The 19712-nt window shown below is 38.0% G+C and overlaps 1 pseudogene; it reads left to right on the top strand.

Annotated features, from left to right (window-relative positions):
* The first annotated feature begins 8281 nt into the window (after positions 1–8281).
* LOC122100494 lies at positions 8282–8381 on the top strand (annotated as a pseudogene).
* Positions 8382–19712: the final 11331 nt, after the last annotated feature.

The raw sequence follows: 19712 nt of genomic DNA on the forward strand, positions 1-19712 counted from the left end.
GAGAAGTCAAGTTTCCTATTGAAATGCAACTGATATATAATCCTCAGTTGTGTTTTAAATGCTCTCTTAATTACAGAACCTTCTTAGGTGCAAAATAGCTCATGATTCCCATCCAAAATTTGAAAAAGTAAGTAAGTTTCATTCTGTTGGATGCCAAAGAAATGATGAAGGTTTACAAAACTTAAGCCTGGAGAAATAGCACAGTTTGTCTAATGTAGGACTTTGTGGACCTTGCAAAATTAGAATTTAGATTCAAAATAAATAGTTTGGTTTTTTTTGTAATTCCATATTCTATAGGATACTACAAAATTCTTTTTAAGTAGAGATTTTAACTGACAAATTCACAAATGATTCTGGCATTCTATTTGCCTAGAAATTCTTTCAAGAGAGTTATAATTAGAACTTAGTTAATAGATAATTCCAACATTTCATGTATAAAATGATAATGTGAATAATCTAGACAGAGTTGCCAACAAATGGATGATATTAATTTATAAATTTATAAAAAGCATTTTTTGAGGGTTTGGTATAACATGGTATGAAGAGAATAATTGTGTGACATCTTCTTTCTTCTACCTATATGTTACACAGGAAGCAATTTCCTTAATTATGTGCCTCTGTATACAATGAGACAAATGGTAGGTTTGGGTTCACTTTTATTTTATTTTTGTGGGGGGGTCTGGTCGTGAGGCCTGAACTCTGGTCCTGGGTACTGTCCCTCAGCTCTCCAGCTCAAGGGTAGTGCCCTACCACTTGAGCCACAGCGCCACTTCCGGCTATTTTTCTTTTTGCTAATGTGGTGCTGAGGAATCGAACCCAGGCCCTCATGCATGCAAGGCAAGCTCTCTACCACTGAGCCACCTTCTCAGCCCAATTTTTGTTTTTGCTTTATTGGTTTGACCTAGGGGTTGAACTCTGGGCCTGGACACTGTCTCTGAGCTCAAGGCTCCTGCCCTACCATTTCAACCTCAGTGCCACTTGTGTCTGGCTTTTTCTGAGAAGTTTATTGGAGATAAGGTTCTAAGGGACCTTCCTGCCTGGATGGGTTTTGAACCATAATCTTCTGATCTTAGTATCCTGAATATCTATGATAGTTAAAAAAGTATAAATATAAATAATATTTGCAAGTGTTCTGATCTCAAGAATACCACTGGGGGAAAAGTGATGCAACTGAGTTTATTGTGGTGTTCTTTGCAGAATTAGGAGGGCATCACAATACCAAAGGTGTAGTATTTTTTCACAGTAGAGATATGCTATTCATGATGTGAATTAAGGGAATTTTAAGGTGCACCTTTCAAGTTGGAAACTGTTGGGCTAGGATGACTTTATGGCATAAAGCTTGGGATTGCTTACTCTTGAAGACTTATTACAGATGCTTCATAGTTTTATCCTGTAGCAGAATGTGGCTATTTTTCTGTTGACTTCTCAATCTGTAACACCCCATTGGAAACTGCATCTATTGCAGAATTATATAACATGAAAACAAGTACTGTTTTGAATCTCTCAGGTATGGAATGTTTAGAATTTGAAAATGAGTCGTTATTAGCCATAGGAATTTTGAAGAACACATATATTCTGTCCCAACAACTTATTTAATTTTAAAAGTTATGGGTTTCCACAGAATTAAACTGTTTTCAATTTTATGTGTGTGAAAGTGCTAAATTTATTTTTTCCAAAATATGCAAGTATATTGTGAAAATATTGTCTAGTTGGATAACACTCAAGTTGACGACCTTTTGATAAAGAAAGGGTAATTAAGTCAAATTAGATGCAAAATAGTATTGATTTTTGAAATTTTACTACATAAAAAATAATATTAACTATACCAATACAGTGAAATTTTATTTTATGCAGCTTATTTTTTAAATTTAATTTTATTATCAAAATGATGTACAGTCGGGTTACAGTAATTGTTAGGTAGTGAATACATAACTTTTCAAACTTGTTACCCCCTCCTTCACTTTTCTCACAGTTTTCCTTCACCTCAGTACCCCTCACAAGTTGTAATGTATATTCCCAACATATTGTCTTGTGAGTATTGCTAATGCATTGTTTTGCCCTTTGTCATTTGTGTCACCATTGTGATGTTCCTTTTCCCTTCCCTAATTAAGGTAAATGTATACAAAATACACAAGGTACCAAAATCAAATACAGCAAGGGATAAACCAACGGGGGAAAACCAAAGAAAATGGAAATCACATAATACATAAAAAACAACAACCACAAATAAAAATCTCTGATTCCATATCTTGGAGTTCATTTTGTTCAGTATCAGCTTATGTGGTCACATATTTGCATAACGAAGCCACTGGAAAATAATAGTTGCATGGACACTACATCGTGAAAACAACATGTTAACAGTTTTTGATGGTAAAGGTGGAATTAGGATTGATGAATTCGCGATTCTGATAAAGGAATTTCAAAAGAGTTTTAAAATTATGACACGTATATTTTAATTGTTCAAACTTTTTAACAACGTAGCCTATTAAGAACATTTAAAATTGCCTGAGAAAATAGGCTTTCATGCAAAGAAATCCATGGAGACTTAGTGGAGAGGGAGCAATGTGAGTGAAGATGGCTCATTTTCACACTAAACAAACAAACCTCAGAAACCTTGCTGTAAATCCTGTAGCTTCCCTTGAAAATTGTCCTTACCCAGGAAATATATTCACTGTGTGAAACAAGGTTATAGTGCAATTTAATTCAAATTTCTTTAAAAAAAAGACATCAAAATTTGTGAATTGACCTTTAATTACCAAACAGTAATTCTGTGAAAAAGATCATTTGGGTCAAAATATTTAGGGAGAAAGTGTCCTCCACAATGAAAAAAGGTATTGGGTTTACACTTTTCTGTTTGTAATACTTTCCGCAATGTCTTTGCATGTGAAGCACTGAAACACAGAAAAAAAATCTGATTGGATACTTCAAACCAGTGATTTCACATTTCTAAATGGCTCACAAATATAATATCCTTATTAACATGAGATAGCTTATTACATAAGCCAAAAAGTTTTGGGTTCAGAAAAAAATTGAGCACATGGAAAAGGTCAGAAATCAGTGTTCTTAGAAGCCCTAGCTAAGCAAATTGGCTTCAGCAGTGGAGGGAGGCCAAAACTTTTGACATAGATTGTAATATTTTTGCTACCTAAAGTGATTTTACAGAGCTTATTTGGCTCACTACAATGCAGAACTGATTGAATGAAAACATGAAAATAAATCCCACATCCAAAGGAGGCAACTTCAAAGAGTTTTAAAGGAGAAACCATGAAGATGTAGCAGTGGGGGAGGCCTTATAGTCCTTCAGCTTCTCTAGACTTGAAGTCAAGAAGCTGTGATTAATTGGAAATCAGGCAAGAGCTAAGAGGAGGACATAGAAGGAGAACATAGAAGCATTGTCCTTTGTAACAGACACTGTTATCCAAGGTATGGGTGATTTAACTTTATTCTCTTCCATACATCTTGTTGAGCAAATGCAAGACTAAGGGAAAAATAATCTATTGAAATAATTTTGCAAAGAATAACTTCACTGTTCCTGATGTGGTATCTAAGGAGAGTCTTAAGAGAAGATAAAAGTGGAGTATTCTGCGGTTTCCTCTAAGCATCTTGTTAGCAAAATATATCTTTGAGGTTAGAAGTGATTGAACCAAAAAGTGGTGGAGTACTTATGTTTGTTAGCACTTTAGACACAAGAAGACTTTCTTTTTTTTCTTTTTTTTTTTCGGGGGGGGTCTGTTCGTGGGACCTGAACTCTGGGCTTGGGCGCTGTCCCTCAGCTCTTCAGCTCAAGGCTAGTGCTCTACCACTTGAGCCACAGCGCCACTTTCAGCTTTTTTCTTTTTGCTTATGTGGTGTTGAGGAATCAAACTCAGGGCCTCAGGCATGCAAGGCAAGCGCTCCACCACTGAGCCACCTTCCCAGCCCGACACAAGAAGACTTTCAAGGTAAAAGAAAAAAGAAAAATGGATATCCAAATATTTGTGATCACAGTTTCTTGGACTGGTTTTTTTGGAGACAAAGTTTTACATTAGAGTTTGTCCTGATTAACATCAACGTTGGGTTTTTATGGCAACCAAATGCAGGTGTGAAGTTTAATGGTCTCCCTTGAACAAGTAAACAGCATGATAAAAAATGGCAAATAATATTTAGTGAATTACTTTCACCAATTACTTTTCCAGAACAAAGAAGGAAATATATAACTCAAAATCAATTGACTTAAAAGTATAAAGAAAGAGTAGTGAAGAGAGATGAAAGAAAACTTAGAGGATTGTTTTCTCTCCAGCGGAGTAATGGGTTCTTGATATTTTTCTCTTCCATTCTATCTTCACAAGATATCAAGTGTGGCTCAGGACTGGAGTATCCAATTCAGTCAGAGAGAACTCACAGAAGGAAGATAACATTTGAAGCAGATATAGTTGATTTATAACCTGAAACAATCTATATAAATCTGTTCAAATTTCTCCCCTACCTCAAATGCCCTCTTTTAATAGTTTTGTTTGCTTTTCCCAAGACTGCCCTTCATTAACTGCTTAAAATTTTGAGAGGTCATATTCATACTTTCTAGAGATTGCTGTTTGGTTGTAATTTTTGTGTGTTTTTTCACTGAATTTCAAATGGTTGTGCAAGTGTGTTACAATTAAATATGTCCATCTAATTGTCCAATGCTCCTGGATCAGATTCACTCCTTCCATCATTGTCAACCAACTCCTTCTCCAAGATTTATTTCAGATTAACCACTTTCTTTATCACATGTGTACATTGATATTCTAGCTGAACTTGCCCCTTGTTCTATTTTTCATTCATTCTATATATTTACTATTATTCCATTCTGGTTTCAACTTCCTGATAGTCATTCTGTTAAACTGTCTGTTAAAAGTTTGAAAGGTTTATATACATTCCATGGAGTTTCAATCCTGCATATACTTGAACTTATGTCAGCTTATATTTCCATAATTCATTCATCTGCAATAATAATTTGCAAGACTGGAGGTGTGAAGCACCTAGACATGATTTAATTCTCATCCATTTGGAACATTAACCTTTAGTCAACAAGAAAGTTTAAAAATGGTTTAGAATGTATTCCAAACTACCAATTTTTATAAATGGATTTGTACAATGGTGTGTGATCATTTAATTTTACATGGGATAATATTTTCTACTACATTTAAGTTTTGAAAAAAGAAAATTAAGATGTACTATTATAGAGGAATATGATAGAAATAGAAGACAGATTTTATGTTTGTCATATCTCTGATGAGTACCCATATTCAAGACTTACTATGTTAGACAGATAAGAAAAACATAAAATAACATATTATAAGGCAACTATTTGTGACTTTTTAAAATGTACCTTATTAAATGATGAAATTTACTTTATTAGCTAACGTTTGGGTTTGAAATATGGGAGGCTGATATATTTAACAAATTTTGGAAGGCATCTAATGAACAACACAAATGGTGGGTGGCACTATTTCTACAGTTTAATGAATGGTTGAACCTGATTGGCATTAGTGCTGGGTAAACAAATCAACTCTATTGTAACTCTATTGCCACTAAGTATCATCTATTTGTCAAATGTTATTTTGGTGAATGTGAATTTTTTTTAGAAGGTCGTGGGGCTTGAACTCTGGGCTTGGGCACTGTCCCTGCGCTCTTGAGCTCAAGGCGAACACTCTACCACTTGAGCCACAGTGCCACTTCTGATATTCGAGTGGTTTATTGGAGATAAGAGTCTAACGGACTTTCCTGCCCGGGCTGGCTTTGAACCGTGATCCTCAGATCTCAGCCTCGTGAGTATTTAGGATTACATGCGTGAGCCACTAGCGCCTGGTTTGCGAATTTGATTTTTCAAAGATTATTTGAAAAAGAATACAGTGGGGTCTGGGAAGATGGCTCAGTGTTAGAGCGCTTGCCTTGCATGCCTGAGGCCCTGGGTTTGATTCCTCAGCACCACATAAGCAAAATGAAAAAAAGCCGGAAGTGGTGCTGTGGCTCAAGTGGTAGAGCTCTAGCCTTGAGCTGAAGAGCTGAGGGACAGCGCCCAGGCCCAGAGTTCAGGCCCCACAACCAGATCCCCCCCCCCCCCCAAAAAAAAAGAAATGTAAAAAAAAAAAAAAAAGAGAAAGAATACACTTTCAGGAGATTAAATATTTTGAGAATGACAACATTTTTATACCACAGAATCAAGTTTTACTGAAGTACCAGTGTTTTTTTTAATTGTGAAAATACTGTTCAGAGGGGTTAAAATTACATGGGCAAGGTAATGAGTACATTTCTTATCAAGCATTGTTGCCTCCTCCTTTGTTTCCCCTTCCCATCCCTTGGCATCCTCCCCCTGCCCCCCGACCCGATCCTCCCCCCCCCCCCCCCGCCCCCAGCACCAAAGTTGTAAAGTTTGTTTTCGACATGACAACTTGTACATCTCACGGTGTTATTAAGCACTAAGGATCTTCTCAATTAATGTTTTTTTCTGAATTACATTTGACTTCTAAGACAAGTTTTCCTGGCCTTAATAGACCAATTGTGGATCTATCCTTCCAGGAGCTATTTTGCTGGCCCACTTATGCTGGACTGAAATCTTTCATTAATCATTAGGGGAGGGGTATTAAAAATAATCTTGTGACACTTTGTGATTTTGTTAACTCATATGGGCTGGTCATCTGTAAATTGAAAGTTTGAATTGCAGTACTTTCTCTTAGATTTTGTGATCTCATCCTTCATTTTAAGTTGACTTGCATTTCACTATTGCTTACTGCTAATTCCTGTTTGTCAAGGAATTGGGGCCCTGAAATATTATAGGAAATGAGAAATTGACATGACTCTTCAATTACTTTCTGTTGGCATGTTGCCTGGGCCTAGTTGAGAAGTCTTGACCCTGTTATCTGATGATGCAGGTAACTGGGACATAGGATCCTAGGACCCATACATCTTGCAGAAGAATAATATCTTTTATACATCATATCAGAAAAATTTGGGTATAATCAATAGGAATGCTTCAGAAATATGGAGGAAAATATTTTGGAACCAGTGAGTTAAAACAATAAACAGAGCAGCAGAGTAAAATCCCTTATAGATTAGAGGAAAACAACATTTTTTTCCATGTGAATTCAGAAGAACAAGAACACTTAGAAGGTATCACAAATTTATAGTGAAGACATTACATTGATACTTTTTATATTCTAGTATGTATTCTAAACCTAATTATTTATATTCCAATTCTCTTTATTGGAATAAATAATTATCAATTTATTTGTCAAATTATCAATTAATTCTACTAAGTTTCACTGTGTGAAATATGAAATCAGCACATATAAATATAAAATATATAACTATATGTAATATAATAAAAAGGGCACATGTTTTGCATTGTTCTGTTGTGGTTAGGGTATCAAAGACAACTCTGTTTTAAAGTATTATTGCATTATCTGTACCTCAGTGTTAGGTAGACTTAGACCTAAAGCTTTACCATTTGTAGATTTAAAGCCTGGAGGCAAGAGGAAACACTGTGATTAAAACATTACCAATTTAAGGCCTAATAATGAGGAGAAACATGGACTTCTCCTGGAGCTATGGAAATATTTGGTGATAGAAAGGAAGTAGTGTAAGTTCCTGCCTGGTTGGAAGGTAGACAGGCCAGACATCAGGAAATCACGCATATGAAGAATTTTTTCACCTTGGCGTTAGCTACTTTTGAAATGGTAGGTATAATAAACACTTAAATTTTGATAAAATACCTTCTAGTCTGAACAGTTCTGTCTGAACTGTTCATCTCTCTATGATCCCTTGTAACTAAGATTAGTTTTGTTCTAGTAAGACAAACTATGCTGTCAGGGTAGGATATTCTGGTTGGTATGTTCCTACGTGGAAGAATTTTAAAGGGTAGACATTTGTGCCAGTAAGACCTCATTTGGGAAAATTTCAGCTGCAGAAGTTTAGAAGTAGCTCTTAAGCAAGGCTTACTTTGAATCTATTAGCTCCACAAAGCTAACTCATTTACGTAAATAAGTACTTGAAAAAGTCATCACCTTAGGACCTAGCTATAAGTGCTTCAAAGTATGATCAAATCTAAAATGAAAAAGACTTAAAATTGTCATTGACAAAAAATGCAAATGTGAGCAATCGACCGAACAATATAATTTTTTTCCCACTATACACATTATTTTAGGGAAATAAGATCAATAGTATTGTTAGGAACAATAACGTTTCCTTGCTACAAATAGGCACCCAAGGATATAAGCCTATATAAAGATTGCATCATTAACTACTTAAATTTAGAGGATACTACATGCTTCAGCAGCACGTATACCCAAATTACAACAATACAGAGATTAACATGACACTTGCACAAGGATAATATGAAAATTCTTGAAGTATTCCATATTTTTCATTCTTCAGTTGCAGAAATGAAAAACAGTTATTTAAAAGTTGATTACAAAATTACATGTGTAACAATATATGCAAGTGTTAGAATTAAACATTAGTTTGACATCAGTGTATTAAATCTTCACCTTAGAAAGGCCTTTACATGGAATAACCTTTACAAAACTTTTGAAATTAGTTAACATTGTCATTTTATCCAAAAAAAATATACTACTATAAGAACCTAGAAAAAGGGGCTGGGAAGGTGGCTCAGTGGTAGAGCGCTTGCCTTGCATGCTTGAGGCCCTGGGTTCGATTCCTCAGCACCACATAAGCAAAAAGAAAAAAAAAACGGAAGTGGTGCTGTGGCTCAAGTTGTAGAGCGCTAGCCTTGATCTGAAAAGCTGAGGGACAGCGTCCAGGCCCAGAGTTCAGGCCCACGACTGGACCAAAAAAAAAAAAAAAAAAAGAACCTAGAAAAAAAAAATCTTAAATTTTCTATATGAAATACAATCTGAAAGGACACATTTATTAATGAATATATATATTATAAAACAATGTTGAATGTAAAGTATATCTAGGAAAGAATGAAATAGATTATGGATATTATGCAAACAGAGAATATAGAATATTTTAAAATATACTTTTTTCAGACAAGAAGCAGAAATATCTTTAGTTTCTGTACTACTCATTTCAACAGATAAGATCAAATTATTTCTGATTAAAAAATCACAAACTCTGCAGAAATCATTGTAGATGTACACAAACAACTCAAATACCTTTGACATCAAAGTCAGGCAATTCACTTGGAAAAATTCCACGGAATTTTTACAGTAAGATATTGCTGTTATTTGAATTCTGAAAATATTTTGTATGGACACAAAGAGTGGACTGGCATTTTGATGTTTAAGAAACGTAACTGATATCTTAGCTATGCTAAATAATGCTGCAATAAACATAGTTGTTTTGGTAGCTTTTGTATGGTCTTGTTTGATGCCCCTAAGTAGATGAATGGATTAAGAAAATAGAATTCTATGGAATGGAATTTTATTCCTCCCTCAGAAAGAATGTCAGTGCCCCATTTGTTAGGAAATGGAAAGACTTGGAAAAAATTATATTGAAGTAAGCCAGGCCCCAAGAAACATAGATCCCATAGTTTCCCTTATTTGTAACTAGTATATGTCTGAGACAAGCAGAAATGGTCAGATAAGTTGATGTTAGGTGAAATGAACCCCAAGATAAGGATTCAAATGTATTTTTTTCTTTCTTGTGATTGTTTCTAACATATTTATAAGATGATTTCTTTGTTGCTTTGTATGTCCCTCTCCCACCGTATAATCCCTGCTTTCATTGTATTTGACGTTGGTATGATTTGTGGAGGGGAAGGGAAAAAACAAATTGTTTAAATAGGGATACAGGTTGACCCATTGCAACAATGAGATGTACAAGACGTCATGTAGAAAAACGAACTTTACGACTTTGGCCGGGGAGGAGGAGTAATGAGGGGGGAGGGGAGTGAGGGGAGATGAGAAGGTATGGGAAGGGGAAATAAAGGAGGAGGCAACAATGCTTGATAAGAAATGTATTCATTACCTTGCCCATGTAATTTTAACCCCTCTGTATGGTGTTTTCACAATAAAATAATAAAACTCAACAAAAAAAAAAAAAAAAGAAAAAAAAAGAGAAAAGAAACAACCAAACCATTACAACTGAATAGAACAATTTGTACAGCCTTCAAAGAGGTAGTGATACATACTTATCCTTTTGGTAATATCAAAGGCAGTTTCTTCCAAGTTGTTCTTCAGACCTGGTTTGATATAATGGTTCAACAGAAGGCGATCCAGTGTATCTTTGCTATCTATATTCCCAGCAGCAAGATGCAAGGGAGTCAAGAGGCATTTAGTTTGGGCATTGGTATCTGCATCATGATGAAGTAAGAAAGACGCCACACTGGTATTATTTCATGAGTAACCACTGCGCAGGGGTGTCCAGCCATTAACAATTATTGCATGAATATCTGCTGCTTGAGGCACCAACTCATGGACAATATCTAAGTGTCCACTGTAGGCTTCCTGATGAAGAGGGGTATATTCATTGTCATCCCTAGTATTCACATGAGTGGCCTTTATGGAAAGTAGTCACCACACTCTAGTAAGCCGATTATTTTCAGCAGCCCAAAGAAGAAATTTGCTTGGATCCTACTCCATTTTTTTTTCTTGCAATTGATACGATTCCTCACTTTTTCATTTTGTTCCTTATCTTCATCAGAATTGCCTAACTAGAGACTTTCAGTGCCAGTGAGAATAAGGTGTCCCTGTATTTCCCCAATAGTTTATAATGGTTGAACTTGTGAGAAAAATACAGTGAATTTCTGCATCTGTTTATTTTCATGATGATTTATTTTCTCTTTTTCCATTTTTATTATTCCAAGTCATTCTAACTGGAAAGTAGGTAATTGATGGAGAGCAGAGGAAAGATGTTCCTCCGTATTCAAAGGTACAGACTGAAAATGAAGATCAGTGTTGTTTTTATGTGCAGCTTCTTCTAGGAATGGGAAAATAGAAAGTGGCTCAGTGGTGGAGTGCTTGCCTTGCATGTATGAGCAATGGCAGGTCATGTCCACTTTGCAGCCTTGTCATTCAGACCCACTGTGCAAAGAAAAAGACATAGTACCCCAGCCCTCTGAAGCTTGCCACTTTTTGTGGTATCCTAGTTTTTATTCTTCCTGCAAACCCTCAGGGCCTAGGATCCCAGGATCGGCTATGGATCCAGAGACTGCACCAGAGCCTAGGGTGATGGAAGCTGAGTCAGAGTTGCCACGAACTGAGTTCAAGACGTGTGGTTGGCAAAAGAAAGAATAAAAAAAAATTAATTAATTATTTAACTAAATTAAAAAGAAATAAAGCTCTCTGGTTTGGAATTTCTGCCAGTTTCCTTCCTTAGCCTGGGATTTGAACTCAGGGTCTTGGTAAATCTGTAGCAATGTGAGGGAAGGTGCAGAGTTGCCACTACTTGAGTTCAAACCCTGTGCCAAGCCAAAAATAAAAAAAAAATGACTGAGCTCAGCAGGGGGAGTAGTTGTGGAGATGGGAGGGAAGGGATGGTAGGGAGAAAACAAAAGAGGAGGCAACAATGCTCAATAGGAAATGAACTCATTACCTTGCTCATGTAACTGTGATCCCTCTGTACAACATTTTTGCAATAAAAATGTACAAAAAAGAAACAATGTAGTGCTCAGAGAAGCACTTTGGGGATAAGGTAAGGATGTCAAAAGCTGTACAAAATTCTACACTGCTTTTTTTAAATGTTCTGTATAGAACTGAATGAACAAAACTGCTTTCATTTAAAAAATTAAGCCACTGTCTTGGAACTGGGGCCAGTATTTCTGTAATTGCTGTGATTTGATCTCACCTTCCAGGTAACTCTTTTGCACCATGGGTGAATGTGAATCTTACTGTCTTTGAGGAAAACAAATTCAGGCTAGAGTTTTGAGGGCCCAAATGAACGACCTGCAATGGAAAAAAATATTTCTATACATGTGTAATATATGATATATACTTACATATGCATGTTTATTGCATATTATTATTTTTATTATTGATTTTGTATTTTATTTTTTATTTTATTCCTTTATTTATTGTTTATTGTATTTAGTATTATTATACACATAATATTTAGTACATGTTTTACATCTATTATAAAATGATTCACAATAATTTAGGATATTGACTCATTTTCATTTATACTTTATTAAGTGTTGGAATATGATACATAATTAAATGGAAGCATTTGTCACCGTCTTCACATGTTGTAGAGTCTCTCCCACAGATGAGCTTTGTCTTCTTTATCTTTGGACACCTTCCTATAGGGATTTCTTTAGATGATTTATGATCAGAGGCCTTTTCTTGAGGATAGGCAAGTTGAGGGATAAAATTGTAAGGGTGGGGCAAGAAATGTGACTTAGTGGTAAGGAGCTCGCTCAGCATGCATGAATGCCATGGTTTGAATCCTCGGTGCTACATACTCAGAAAAACCCAGAAGCTGTGGAGTGGCTCAAGTGGTAGAGCTCTAGTCTTGAGAAAAAGAAGCTCAGAGAGAGTGCCCAGGCCCTAAGATCAAGCCCCAGGACTTTCAAAAATAATAGGTCAGATGCTGGTGGCTCACACCTGGAAAACTAGCTTCTCAGGAGACTGAGCGCTGAAGACCACAATTCAAAGAAAGGCTAAGCAAGGAAAGCCTGTTAGACTCATCTTCAATGAATCACCAAAAGACACTGTGGCTCAAGTGGTACTGTTTGCTTTGAACTGAAGAGCTCAGGGACAGTGCCCAGGCTTGAGTTCAAGACACACAACTGGAAAAAAGTGAGGGTTAATTAAAGTACTTTTCCTATTTGCTAATTAAGAGAACATTCTCTGGAAAATGAATGCTAATGTATACGAGAATTGGAGTCAGAGCTCAAGGTTCAAGTTTAGTAGATCCATATGCCCAGCCTCTGAGATTCTAGCATTATAACCTTGTGTCCTACAGGGTTCTGAAAGGTCCAATGTTGAAAGGGTTAATATGCTTCCCAAGCCCTTTGTGACTTGTACTTACAATGTCATTACAGTTCTGAACCTAGCAGAGAATTAGTAGCTAACGCCCATCTCCCTAGCTTAGGTCTCAAGATCACAGGGTGAAGCCAGCCAGAGTAGGAAAGTCTATGACACTCTGACTTCCACTTCTGAAAGGTCAGATATTCAAGAGCTTCCTGGGTTTCCCTTGGTGATGAGAAGTTACTTGCACTCTAATTGTTCTTAGAGTTCTCAAGCTATAGAAGCAGGAAAGAAACATTATTGACCTATCCTGGGTTCAAATGTTCTCAGGATCCAAGCCCTAGCCCTGTTAGCAGGAAGAACTCCATTGTAACACTGTATTTGAAGGACAGAAAATAGTTGCAAAAGCCAGGCTAGGTGAGAGACCAAGGCCTGCAGGATTAGGAAGCAGAATGTACACACTCAACAGGAAAGTGAGCTGCAAAACCATTCATTCCAGACACAACCAGCAACGGGGGTGGGTGGGGCGAGGAGAACTTCAAACATTTGTTAGAGTTACACCAGGGTCAGGCTTTTCTCAGCCTCTTCACACAATGACTGATTAACCTTCCTCCCTCAGGTGAAGGGAGCCTCAAGCTATCTTTAGGTTACCAATAGAGAGCCAGTTTAGTGTGTGAGTGTGGGGGGGGGAAGGGGAGGAACAGAGTTGAAAACCCTGATCTCTGGTTTTAAGGAGTGGGTTTTTCACTCTTCATCTGCCAGATTTGAAGGCCCTTCTTCTACCTCGGTGAGTCCATTCTCCTTCCTTCATTCTGCACATCATTAATGCTAATCCCCAGTCCAAGGAGAGGCAAGGCCATTTCTCTTCTCTCTCCAAGCACTTAAGTTAGAACCTGGGTCTTCCCTCTTGGCTCTGGGACCCTCAGCTGCCTGAAAAGTGGGAGAGAGACAGTCTTCCTGCTCTGTGGTTATATGAATGCGATGCTGGTATCCTGGCACACTGCAGAAGGCCTCATGACTGCTAATTGTTCCCTTCTTCCCTCCTGACATACACGACCAGATTCATCTATCATCTTTGTATCTATCTATCTATCTATCTATCTATCTATCTATCTATCTATCTATCTATCTATCTATCTATCTATCTATCTATCTATCTATCTATCTATCTATCCATCTATCTACCCACCCAACTACCTACCTACCTATCTATCTCTTTGCCAGTTCTTGGTTGAACTCAAGGCCTGGGCACTGTCTCTAGCACTCTACTACTTGAGCCACGGCACCAATTCTGGCTTTTTCTGTGTATGTGCTACTGAGGAATTGAACCCAGGGCTTCTTGCATGCTAGGCAATCACTCTCTCTCTAATCCACATTCCCAACCCCCTCATCTTTTTCTTAATGGTAATTTTTACATAAGTAGGCTGCCACTTTTTTGTCCCCAAGTTAATTTTTCTGAATACCGGTTACTTCTAAGAAACCTGATCTTGTCTTTCCCTGCTCGATTTGTGATTGTTCCTGTGTTGGCCTCATAATAATAAAATGTAAATAAACCCTGCTGAGAGCCTAAGTGTGTATCATATAAGGACACAGGCCTGGAACCCTGGAAGAGAAAAGTGATGGGCCTGAAATGAAGATTATGATGCAGTATGTGAAACAGGCATCTCTGAAAAATAAATCAGTAAATGAAAGCAGAAGCATTGCATATGGTCTGTGTGTAATCAAGGAGGTAATACACACATAAGTAGGTAAGGCACTGATACATAACTTGGCCTTCTCTCTTTGAATTTTTTTTGTGGTCATCCCAGGGCTTAAACTCAGGACCCTATGCAATTCTGAGTTGTGTTACTCAAGGCTGAAGCTCTACCACCACCACAGCTCCACTTCCAGCCATCTGGTCGATAAAAATTAGATATAATCGCCTCCCAGGCCTTACTGCCTCCTCTGGCCAGTATCTCCTGCTTGGCTTTCTCTCTCAAAGCTGGAGCTCTACCCTCTGGGCCACTGCTTCACTTCTGGTTTTCTGGTGGTTTATTGGAGAAAAGAGGCTCACAGACCTCCTGCGCAGGCTGACTTTGGACAGCTATCTCCTGAGGAGGATTCAAGCAACTTTCCTCAGGGATTCGCCAAGGAACCGCTCCACACAAACCTTTAGTCTAAATCTCGAGAGGTACTAGAGAAAAACAGAAACTAGAATATGCTTCTAGTGTGTTCTAGATACTTAAGGTTGGAAACACTCATAATTATTATTTCATTTTACAGGCAAAAGGAGCACTGCAGACTGCATGAGGATCATTCCAGCTTTCGATCCACTCATCCTGAGACAGTAAATTTACTGCAGCTCAATGCTAAGTGACCGAACTGGCATGTCCTGTGGACATTGGCTCCCAAATCCTGGAACACTCATTTCTCACTTTTGGCTGCAAACCTGTGACAAGAGGAGAAGATGAGGAGAGAAAATCATTCTCAGAGAAAGCAGCTATAAAGAACATTGGGTAGTTTACTTATAAATTCAAACCAATGGAATGACCCTGTTAAGAAGTCAGCTTGTCCAGAGTAAAAAATGAAGAAGGAAAGAAAGGGAAGTGACAGTGGCTGCTGACTGTAATCTCAGGTCTGAGGAGGCTGAGATGTAGAGAATCTTAGTTTGAATCCAGCCAGTATTGGAAAGTCCATGACACTGTTATTTCTAAGTTGTTTAAGGATACAGGTGGACCCGTTGCAACAATGAGAAGTACAAGTTGTCATGTCGAAAATGAACTTTACAAGTTTGGTGCAATGGGGGGGGGGGGAGGATTGGGAGGAGGGAGGCTGGGAAGGGATGTGAAGGGTAAACAAAGGAGGAGGCTGCAATGCTTGATAAGAAATGTACTCATTATATTGCCCATGTAATTGTAACCCCTCTGTACAGTATGGTCACAAAAAATAAAAATTAAAATAAAAAAAAAAGAGATCACAGAAAAGCCCAGATGTGGGCTGGACTGAAGTCTCTCTCATTGTCTGGACAGGCAGACAAAAGGCCTCAGTCCTGTACAGCTTTGTAACAACAACTCCACATCTGGGCCAATTAGTGAGGATGCGTGTGTGTGTGCTCTGAAGGCCAGGAGAAAAAGGCCTCTTTGTACTCCAAGCTATCTCTCTTCCCAGTGCTCTGTTTTGACAAGAAGCCTTCATTTGTGCCACCTCCCATGGCAGGCCAAGTTCCCTGCACTTATCCTGCCTTTGTGAGACTATATTCCAGTGCTCAGATACAGTGCTCAATATAATTCAGAAGTGCTTCTTACAGACAACTAGGGCACTGAACTTAATGAAATGTTTCATTGCCAGCGATAATGGGCCTATGATACCTCTCCTTGGTTTTCTGGAAGCTTGAGAAATCCAAGCACATGTTAGATATCACAAAGCTTCCTGTCATCTAGGGCTGGTGAAGATCATCAGGTTCTGAAACCTTTGACCTCTCTTAATTGGGCCTTGGATGGCTAGGTTTGGGGATTGAAAACAGGGCCTTGGTGCTGACCATAAGTTCAGTGGAGAAGTCCAGTGCTTTACCATTTTGTGTCACAGCTTCACTTCTGGTCTATGTGTATGTGTGTGTCTGTGTGCGTCTGTGTGTCTGTGTGTGTATGTCCATGTGTGTGCGTGCATACAGTCGTGGAGCTTGAACTCAGCACTGTACCTAATTTCTCTTGTACAAGGATAGCCTTCTCTCACTTGAGCCACAGAACCACTTCATGCTTTTTCTAGTGATGTTGTCCTGAGTAATCAAGCCCAGGGTTTCATATATGCAAAGCACTCTACCCCTAAGGCACATTCCCAGCCCTGTACTTCAGGTTTGTTAGATTGTTTCTGGTTTTGGGTTTTTATTTTTGATGTTGTTGGTTGTAGGAGTTGAAGTCTGGGACTGGGTGCTGTCCCTGAGCTTTTCAGCTCAAGTCTTGTGCTCTATCACTTGAGCCGCAGCACCACTTCAGGTTTTCTGGTGGTCCATTGGAGCTAAGTGTCTCAAAGACATTCCTGCCCAGGCTAGCTTTGAACAATGATCCTTAGTTCTCATCCTCCTGAGAACCTAGGATGATAGTCATGAGCTGCAAGCATCAAGCTTCCACTTAATGTTTCTTAGTGGTGAATTGGAGATAATAGTCTCATGGGACTTTTTGTGTCTGGGATAATTTAGAACTCAGATCCTCAGATCTCAGCTTGCTGAGAAGGCAGGATGACAAACCTCATCTATCGACCCCTAGGCCATGGTAGTCTGCTGCAAGGGGATCCTTGGCTCCACCTGGTGGAGTGCTAGCCTTGAGCCCAAGAGGTAAGGGTCAAAATCTAGGTCCTGAGATCAAGGTTCATGACTGAAAAAACAAACAAACAAAACAATGGTCTGCAGGAGACAACTCACTAGTCTTCAGTTATATTTAATTTTGTTCCTTCCATGGAGATATATCTGAGCCTCAATATTCTTATCTGTGTAAGTATCTCAGTTGTGGAGCTCTTACAAGGACCAGATGAAAGAATGCACCCTGTGAAGGACATAGCACATGACACTGTTTGAAGGACTCAATACACAGCATCATGTGAAAGACACAGCACCCAGAACCCAATTCAGGACTCAGCACACTGCAACCTGTGAAGGACTCAGCACATAGCTGTATTCCACAAGCTGTCATTAGAATCAACGTGTTTTCTTCAGTATCACCATTCTTTGAGGAACATTTCACAAACCACACAAGTTCACATCTAATGGTTTAGTGGAGTTTTTTTTTTTCAGGGGAGGTTACCCATGGGGCTTGAACTGAAATGTAGGGATACTGTTCTAATAACATTTGCTCAAGGCTACAGCTCTACCACTTGGAAGAGTCTCACAGACTTCCTGCTAGGGCTGGGTTTTAAAGCCTGTGAGCTGCTAGAATGACTGAGGTAAGCCAGCAGCATCTGGTTCGTTGGAGCTGGGTTGCAGTGATTTACATCTGGATAAGTTAGGTTAGGTGGCAGCTGTCAGACTCCTAGCTTGCTCTGTGATGAAGTATTTGAAGTCTTGACCTTCTATAGTTGCAGTTAGAACAGTCTACCTTTTTTGGTGGCAGTCCTGGGCCTTTAGTAAGGGCTTAGCCACTCTCCCCAAGCGTTTGTGCTCCAGGCTAGTACACAATTGATTGAAAGAAAGCAGAACTTCTGGTTTTTCTTTTTATATGGTACTGAGGAATGGAAGCCAGGGCTTCCTGCTTACTAGGCGAGCACTCAACCACCGAGTCCCAGGAGTGCATGAGTTATAAATAGAGATTGCTGTATATAAATATTATATATACAAAAAGAAAGATGTGGGCTGGGAAGGTGGCTCAGTGATAGAGCGCTTCCCTTGCAAGCATGAGGACCTGAGTTCAATTCCTCAGCACCACATAAGCAGAAAAAAAAAGCCAGAAGTGGTGCTGTGGCTCAAGTGGTAGAGTGCTAGCCTTGAGCTGAAGAGCTGAGGGACAGAGCCCAGGCCCAGACTTCAGGCCCACGACTGGACCCAAAAAAAATAGAGAGAGATTTATGCATATTATTAAATTATAGTTAATAGTACTACCAATGGTAGGTATTAAATGATGTCTCCATTTAATTATATATCCCAGTTGAACAATTAATAAAACATTAATTATTACTCAATTTACTGTTATTGTTTATCATATATGTACATACATCCATACATATAATTACATATTTTATAGAATGAGACCTCTATTTATAATTAATTTATGCATCATGTGTTACTACCAATTATTAGGTATTTAACTATGTCTCCATTTACTTTTCATTCTGTTAATGCTTAATAATATATTAATTAAACTTAATCCACGTCCTATAATTATTTTGTCTAATATTATCCCAGAATGATTCGCTATTAATTCAATCTGTTTTTCATTTATTGTAGTGACCATTTTTCCACCTATGACATTTTTGCCTTTATGACATCCTATTATATAGTATATAGATTTGCATATGAATTATACATCCTACCTGACACGGAGCAATTTCATAGAAAAGGAAAATATGTTTCACTCTTGACTTCTTACTCCAAGATTGCATTTTTGGCAGGGCTGGGATCTAAACTCAGGGCCTAGAAGGCTCAGCTCATGAATGAGTGACTGTCAGCACAGCAGCCTCTAGCCAATTCAGCTGCTAGGCAGTTCCCAGCCGATGAGACTGAGCCCCATATGTTAACCCCATATTGTGCTTAGTGAAGTTATGCATTTTATTTGTTGTTTTACTCATTTATTTACCATTTATTTTATTGACTGGTATTACACATGGAATATTTATTACATTTATTACATGGGATATAGATTTGCCTATGTATGAAACTTCATATCTGACACCCAGATGCTCACAGAAAAGGAAAACATGTGTCACCAGTGCTTCTTACTCCACGATTCAATATTTGTGAGTGCTAGCAACCTGGGCCATATGGAGCTGACAAGCAGTTACCAGCACCTGAGATCCAGCCCCAGGGGTTGACAAAATGAGACAGCTTGACATGCGGATGGTAGTACACAAATAAATATAGATCTTTATAGAGTACCAGAGATGTTTATATATTCTTCAGTTATATAGACTACATTTTTAACAATTCTTGGGTATTTATTATGCCCCCATGTAATTAGTATTATTGTGTTCATTCTTAATGAATTATTAATTTAATCAACCACTGTCACAAAACTATTGCATCCATGTAATTAATAGTATTCTTTTAATGTTTCAAAATATTCATTAAAATCAATCAGCCTCCTAAAATCACTACTTTTATAGTAGTATCATTCAGGAACAACTAATTTAATCTTGACATTC

The sequence above is a fragment of the Dipodomys spectabilis genome, unplaced genomic scaffold (genome assembly GCF_019054845.1).
Source record: "Dipodomys spectabilis isolate Male_0828 unplaced genomic scaffold, ASM1905484v1 ptg000579l, whole genome shotgun sequence".
NCBI classification, from domain to species: Eukaryota; Metazoa; Chordata; class Mammalia; order Rodentia; family Heteromyidae; genus Dipodomys; species Dipodomys spectabilis.